Source organism: Ambystoma mexicanum, chromosome 9, assembly GCF_040938575.1.
Source record: "Ambystoma mexicanum isolate Mex_15411 chromosome 9, UKY_AmexF1_1, whole genome shotgun sequence".
Classification (NCBI taxonomy): Eukaryota; Metazoa; Chordata; class Amphibia; order Caudata; family Ambystomatidae; genus Ambystoma; species Ambystoma mexicanum.
This window is the reverse complement of record NC_090931.1, coordinates 709,101,342-709,109,487: the sequence shown is the minus strand read 5'-3', so window position 1 is coordinate 709,109,487 and position 8,146 is coordinate 709,101,342.

Genomic DNA, 8,146 nt, shown 5'->3' with positions numbered 1-8,146 from the left:
GACATGAGTGGGGCCCTGATGGTGCTGCCCCTGCACTGCTGGGGGGTGGGGGTGCAGGGGGACATGAGTGGAGGCCTGGTGGAGGGTGCCCCTGCACTGCTGGGGGGTGGGGGTGGTGGGAGACATGAGTTGGACATGCGTGGGGGCCTGGTGGAGGGTGCCCCTGGATGCTGGGGGGTGGGGGTGGTGGGAGACATGAGTGGAGGCCTGGTGGAGGGTGCCCCTGCACTGCTGGGGTGTGGGGGTGCTGGGTGACATGAGCAGGTGTGCAGGGTAGTCCCCTGTGGTGTCGGCTGCCTGCAGGGGCCGTGGAGGGTATACAGGGAATACCTGGGAGCACACAGCCAAATCGTGTGTAGAATTTCCCCCGTACCCCTGTCATACACGTACCCAGCCAAATCGCGTGTGGAAATTCACGCGCACGTACCCTGCCAAATTGCGTGTGGGACTTCCCGCGCACCCCTGAGATCCACGTACCCAGCCAAGTCGCGTGTGGAAATTCCCACGCACCCCTGAAATCCACGTACCCTGCCAAATCGCGTGTGAGACTTCCCGCGCACCCTTGAGATCCACGTACCCAGCCAAATCGCGTGTGGAGATTCCCGTGCACGTAACTGGCCAAATCGCATGTGGAACTTCCCGCGCACCCCTGAAATTGACGTACCCTGCCAAATCGCGTGTGTGACTTCCCGCGCACCCCTGAGATCCACGTACCCAGACAAAACGCATGTGGAAATTCCCGCGCACGTACCCGGCCAAATCGCGTGTGGAACTTCCCGCGCACCCCTGAAATCCACGTACCCTGCCAAATCGCGTGTGAGACTTCCCGCGCACCCCGGAATACACGCACACGTTATTTTACAGTCAGCGGGTGTCCGTGTTTGTGGGTACCCCTTTGCACGTCATTTGTCCTGGAGGGCCACAGTATAGGACATTCATCATGGCTGTATATAGGTGCTATTTGTTGGCGCACCTTTTGGCGCACATTTATTTTCTTGTGGCGGTCGTGTTTGTGCCTGTGCGCTGGTTTGACCGTGCGCTTTTTTGCCCTATTCGATTCCATGAATACGGGTTGTAGGCGAGCGTGTGGGCGTTCCGCGCACTTGCACCCTGTACTTCCCCCGAGATGCCCACATATTGGCAAGTTGTTCCCCATTCCGAGTGTTACGCCCCGTGTTCCGCCTACTTTTGTTGTGTGCGCTGCGCTATGTGAGATTTTCGCTGTGGCCTGTGCGATTTTCGCTGTGACCTGGCGCACGCCGTTAGATGGCCTGTGCGCCAACGTGCACCGCACACTTTTTTAGCGCACATCCGATGGTTTTCTCGCGCACGGCCTTCCATGAATCGATGTGCGCTGCTTTTCGTGCGATTTTCGCACTTGCACTGCGATTTTCGCTATTCCACTGCGAATCGCACGTTTTTGGCCACTTGCGCCGCGCTAATTATTCCATGAATCGGCGTGTAAGTATTGTAATTGTTTAATAATACATGAAATTCAGACCATTTGTATAATGTCAGATATTTTTATTTTAAACTTTATTAAATGATAAGTACTACAAATGAATACGCCACATTCAATAATATCATACCTCTGTATCCGTGTATTGTTCCATGTCATGTTGTTATTATTTTAAGTATAATAAAATAAAATATGTATCAAAAGAGGTCAACAAAAGTATTCTAACTTATTTAATCAGTAATGACACATTTGATGTAATTATTTATCTCATCAGTGATGTCATGTATGATATAATTAGTGATGTCACAAATGAAATCATTCATGATGTCATGTGTTATGAGATCAATGTGGTCATATGCTGTGCAAATAGGGGGTGGATAGTTAAGGTGGTATTGCTCAGAATGGCCTTCAGCCACGGGCAGTGTCTGCAGCCAAAAATGTTGCATATTTTATTGAGGTCTCACTAGCCATGGCTACTGGAAGTGTTAAACCATAACTTTTTTTTAGCAAACACCCATTGCCCCAAAGCCCACTAGATGTAGGCACTGCAGATGTTAAACCATTTTTTTTCTAAGTCCTTATTCCTGCGATAATTTCAAGGTAATCATTGCCAGTAACAGAAATTCCTGCAGGAGAGGAGCAGGTCACTGATTCTCGTGATAACGGGAAAAACGGCTCAGAATGAAAATGTTTTCCACATCCTCACAAACACTCATCAACGTGCCACCCTTAATTTTTCCAGGTTCCTTCCCTAACCCTCTCCCATTACCCCCTACCCCTTATCGGTTTGTGTGATGCACATTTATTTCTGAGCACATTTTGCAGCACTGCCGCTGTAATCCCATGAGATTGCCGTGGTCTTCCCCTGTAAACCAAAACTTTTCTCCTCGTAACTGGCTCCCCAACCCACCTCCAAATCCCCAACTCACATGGCACCTTTTTTCCAACTCCCAACCTCTAACCTGATGTGATAGCTATTGCTATTTATATAGCGCCTACGGCCAGGCCATCTAAGCTCTGTGGTTCAAAACAATCAGTGTTCCCATAGGAGTGACTAGCGCTGGTGTTAGACCAAATTCCACGCCAGGCAGGAAGTATCCTTGGAGGCGCCACACCCAAAAAAGACAACAAAAGAAATTGTATGTTACAAATGTTGTAAGTAGGGCACTCAAATAACTAGATGAATATGCAATACAAAATGCATAGATTAGATAGTAGATCATAGTCTTAGCATGTTAGCATGTATTTCACAGTGTTAACTGAATAACTTCTAGGTTCTTCTAATTTTGGCAGATAAACCACAGTGAGATGAAAACAGTGGGGAAGCTGACATCTGAGACATGGCTTTACGTTAGGCACTTAAGCATATTTATTTTCATGTCTAATTGGTGCAAATGTGTGCTCATGTGTTCAAAAAGTCAATTTTCCGGACTTTGCACTTGTAAATTGAAGCACAGTGTCAGATGAGAGACTGGCCAATGTTATTTTCAATTAATAAAATAGCCAGCTATGTCAGTCTTTAATTGCCCATTGTCAGTGGTTGAAGAGTATGAAAAGAAGCAGTGGAACCATGTTCCCTACTGGCTTGCCCCCACTCCCCACAAATCCCATTGCCAAGCCCCATCCCACGCACAATACAAACACCCAAACACATGCCCCTGCTGTTTAAGGGAACATTCAGTGCACTGAAAATGTAAGTTCCAACTTCTTCCTACACTTTTATTTTAAAATGAAACCATTCTGGAACGTTACTTTTTAAAATAAAAGTATAGGAACTGTAAAGCATAATTTAAAAACGTAGAGGAGCACCTCTCCTAACCTCTCCCGCCGGCTTTAACCACTGGCCATCGTTGATCTCAGGTATGTTTTAATGAGCTTCATTTTGGAAAAGCTGCGCTCACCACTTGCATCTGTGATGGGAAATATGTATGCATGGATTTGTTATGTTGCACTTTTCAATTAATTTCTATAAAGTATTCTTAAAAGCCAGGCATTAGCAGACATTGCACCAATTAGACATGAGAATATAAGTGCTTAAGTGCCGAACGTAATGACTGGTCTCATATGTCAGCTTCCCCACTGTTTTTATCTCACTTTGGTTTATCTGCCAAAATTATAAGAGCCTAGAAGTTATTCAGTTAACGCTGTGAAATACATGCCGACATGATCTATTCTATTAGCGAGATGCTAGACCAGTACTGGTTTTTATTTTGTATTCTAGGATTTGTAGTCCTGGGTTTATAATGGGGGAAATCCAGGACTACAAATCCCAGAATGCAAAGTTAAACCAGGACTGAACTAGTATCTCTTGAATGGAATGGATATGTTGTCATGCATGGTGTACGCTATTCAGCAAAAGACTTATTCATGGTATTTTGTTTCATGTATGTGTCAGTGGCCATTTATAAATGTACATTTAAAAGTTATGTGCGGCTTCATTTACTGATGACATCTGGCACTCAATGTGATTGTCTTCCTCTGTTGCCTCTAGTATCAAAGTATGAGGTCACTCACTGTAAGATAATTTTCTGTGATGTCAATGCATATGCAAAATAGGGCACCCTGGATGTCCTTTGTACACAGCACCTCACAATACCTAGAACCATCCCTGCATATTTCAGTGTAAATTGGCAACATTTGTTAACTTTAAACTAATAGTAACAAGCGTGCTTGTCTTAAGCCAAGTGAGGTTTAAAATCCACATTTAATTCTATTCCATGTACTACAAACTATCTAAAACCGAAATCATTGTCATTGTGTTATTTTAATAAGAGCGCAACATCCCACTGGCCATAAGGGTCATTAGTTAGTGTGGGTGTTCATACTACAGGTAGGAGAAAGACTTCTCTCTGCACACCCAGCAAAGGTGACAGACTTTATGTTTGTAGTGCTATAAAGGGCACTCATAGACCCTGGCTGTGCGTGATGGGTGGCAATGTTTAATTCCAATGGGACTGAATATCCACAATGCACCAAACAATAGTAGTGTATGACCCTTCTGTGAGTTTATTTCTGGTTAAAAGCACCAAGTATTTTATACAGTTCGCATGGTAGAAGGCTCAAATGCTTTTTTTGAAATTTTGCAATTTATGCAAGATTCTCATTTGCTATGTACAAAAGGTTCTGTGTACAAGATGTTTTTTTCTGAAATGTCCACGCCTGTGTGGTGCTCGGAAGGGGTCCCCTTCAATTAACCACCGTCCACCCCCTTTCCTTATAATTACATGGGCTCTTCCTGTCCGTCCTTTATACAAAGAAAGCAGAGTACCTAAAGAAAGTTTGCGATCCTGGTAAGTATGAACAAATGTGTTGGGGGTGAGGGCATGGCAGACCACATCCTCCCAAAACATTTCACAAGCTGGCAGCATTTCTCTTATCTACATGTAAAAAGCCCATATATGTCATCAATGACATTTGTGATGTTATCTTTCATGGCCTGGGTGTTAGTTTTAGCAGTGCACGGTGGTGGCGCAAGTTATGGTTGCTTAGCTTATCATAACTGGCGAATTTCTGAGGTTTTTTGGTTTTATCTGTAACCATAACGTCCCTGTAACAACGTTTTTCCATTGAATTTGCTAGGTTTTTATTAGTGCAACTTAACCATAATGTCCCCTTAACTAAGTTTTTTCATTGAATTTCATAGGTTTTGACTAGTGCAACTTAACCATAACTTCCCTTTAACAAAGTTTTTTCTTTGAATGTCATAGGTTTTTATTAGTACAACTTAACCATAAAGTTCCTTTAACAAAGTTTTTTCATTGAATTGTATACGTTTTTATTGGTGCAACTTAACCATAACGTCCCTTTAACAAAGTCTTGTCATTGGATTTCATAGGTTTTTATTAGTGCAACTTAACCATAAACTTCCTTTAACAGAGTTTTTTCATTGAACTGTATACGTTTTTATTGGTGCACATAACGACCCTTTAACAAAGTTTATTCATTGAATTTCATAGGTTTTTATTAGTACAAATTAACCGTAAAGTCCCTTCAACAAAGTTTTTTCAGAGAATGTCATCGTTTTTACCAGTGCATGCTATTTTCCTACAACTTACTAATATCATACTTACCAAATATAGCAACATTTGTGTCCAATTTACAACATTTCACCTTAAAACTCTGCCATTTCCCACCTTCTAGCATCATTTTTAACACTTCTATACTTTTCCCACAGTTTTTGCTTCCTTCGACGTCGGCGAATGTCTGACGTCACTGTGGACCTTCCGGACAGTGCCACGTGACCATACATAGACTCAATAAATGTTTCCAACATTTCCATTAACATTTTTTGTTATGCTAAAGGGAATAATGTGGCATTCATCCCCTGTTCTAGGAACTGGAATTTGGTATAATGGCCCGGCAGCCCAAGTTATCGGCCCAAGCGAAGTGTGTCTGTGTGCACCCTGATGCCTGCGGGCTTTGGCGCATTATAAATAAACAAAAAATAACGAGGGCCCCAGACCATTATCCTCCATTGCAGCCCCTGCAATGGTGGATAAACGCCATTAGCACCCCGGGTTCCCAAAGCGAGAACCCAGGGTGCTAAAAATAGATTTTTCTTCCTACAGCAGGAGGAAGGAAAATCCTTTTCTAAGATGGCCACCATGGAAAGAGAAGGTGGGGATCAGTACAGAGCCCCTCTTCCCTTTCCTTGGCAGCCTGCAGAAGGCGAAGTCAGAACCTTATGACCATATTACCACAAGCACATTTTTTTTCCATTTCAAATCTATCCTAGTTTCGAATAACTTTATCACATAGCCGGTCCCATGTGGACATGGCTACTTTAACACAATTTTTCATCCCTCGCAGTCAAGGCCAGTAGCCAGATTCTCTATATAAGAAAGTGTTCATAACCTTACCGATCATCTTCATACATAGAAAGCATAGAAAGCATTGCTGTCTTCCAAGTCTGTGTTTTCTCTATGTATATGTTTCACATGCTGTGAGTGAACCGCAAGTGAATTACCGTAAGAACATATTTGAAGTATAAGTCTACAAATATGGTACTTTTTGAATGTTTAGTTCCTGAATGTTACTGGCCTAGATATGTCAGTAAAGGAAAAAAAGAGGGAGCCAGACATGTGATGTCATCAGTGATGTCATCAATGACATGTGTGATGTCATCTTTGATGTCCTGGGTGTTAGCCTTAGCAGTGCACGGTGGTGGCACGAGTTATGGTTGCTTAGCTTACCATAACTGGAGAATTTCAATGGTTTTTCGATTTTACTTTGAACCATAACGTCCCTTTAACAAAGTTTTTTTCTCTGAATTTCATAGGTTTTTAGTAGCGCAACTTAACCACAACATCCCTTTAACAAAGTTTTTTTCACTGAATTTCATAGGTTTTTAGTAGCGCAACTTAACCATAACAAACAAACAAAACATCCCTTTAACAAAGTTTTTTCATTGAATTTCATAGATTTTGATTAGTCCAACCTAACCATAACATCCCTTTAACAAAGTTTTTTGCGTGAATTTTAAAGGTTTTTATTAGTGCAATTTAACCCTAACGTCCCTTTAACAACGTTTTTTCATTGAATTTCATAGGTTTTTATGAGTGCAACTTAACCATAACGTCCCTTTAACAAAGTTTTTTCATTGAATTTCATAGGTTTTTACCAGTGCATGCTATTTTCATACAATTTACTAATATCATACTTACCCAATATAGCAATATTTGTGTCCAATTTACAAAATGTCACCTTAAACTTTTTGCAACTATTTCAACTAGTTTTGCATCAGTGGATGTCTATGAACATCTGACTTCATTGCGGACCTTCCGGACAGTGCCAGATGACCATACGCTGGCGCGCGGCATGATGACGTGTCCGAGAACCCATCCGCACTTCACTATAAGATATGTGCTTCGCGGAAAGTTCGGAACTGCATTTTCTAATGATGTAGGAACTTTCAACTTCAAAATTTCCCTTGCACAGCTCCATCACCTATTGCTACTCATTATCCATTAAAAATCTAGTACACAGTACATCCTTTTAGCAAAACTGCTATTTATCTTAAAATGGCATCAGCCAATGCCATCCCTCCTCCCCAAGAGCCACCACCACTGCTGTAATCAAGGAGCATGAGAAACACTGCCCCCTTCCTTAGAAATAACACACGCGCAACATTTCCCCTGTCCACCTACCCCTCCATATTAGTGTTTGGTGCCTCTTCCCTCATTTCCTCCGCACATTTCGTTCTTAGCTCTTCTGCCCAAAAAAAAAAAAAAAATACATCCAAAAACAACAAAAGAAATGTACCTTTAGGAACCACCTTTCACAGTAAAAAAAAAATAGAACTAAAATAAAATGTATAGACTCCATCTACTTAATATTTCTCAGTACAGTACATAGACTCAATAAGATTTTCCAACATTTCCATTTGCATTTTGTGTTATGCTAATGGATGGATTTACATCAAATTTACAAATGCACACTTCCAGGACCAAGCCGCCGCTCCTGCCGTAAATTTGGGGAAAATCCATCCAGCGGTTTGGGCTGTAGATGTGAGCAAAGTTTTTTCCCATTATGTGTATGGGAAAAAAGAAATTTTGGGACCTCCCCTATAACTTTGCCCCCACTTGACCAAACCTCACCAAACTTGCAAATAATTTCAGAGTGGGCCATATACTTTATTTGCAAAGTTTGGTGAGGATTCATCAAGAGGGAGCAAAGTTATAAACCGCC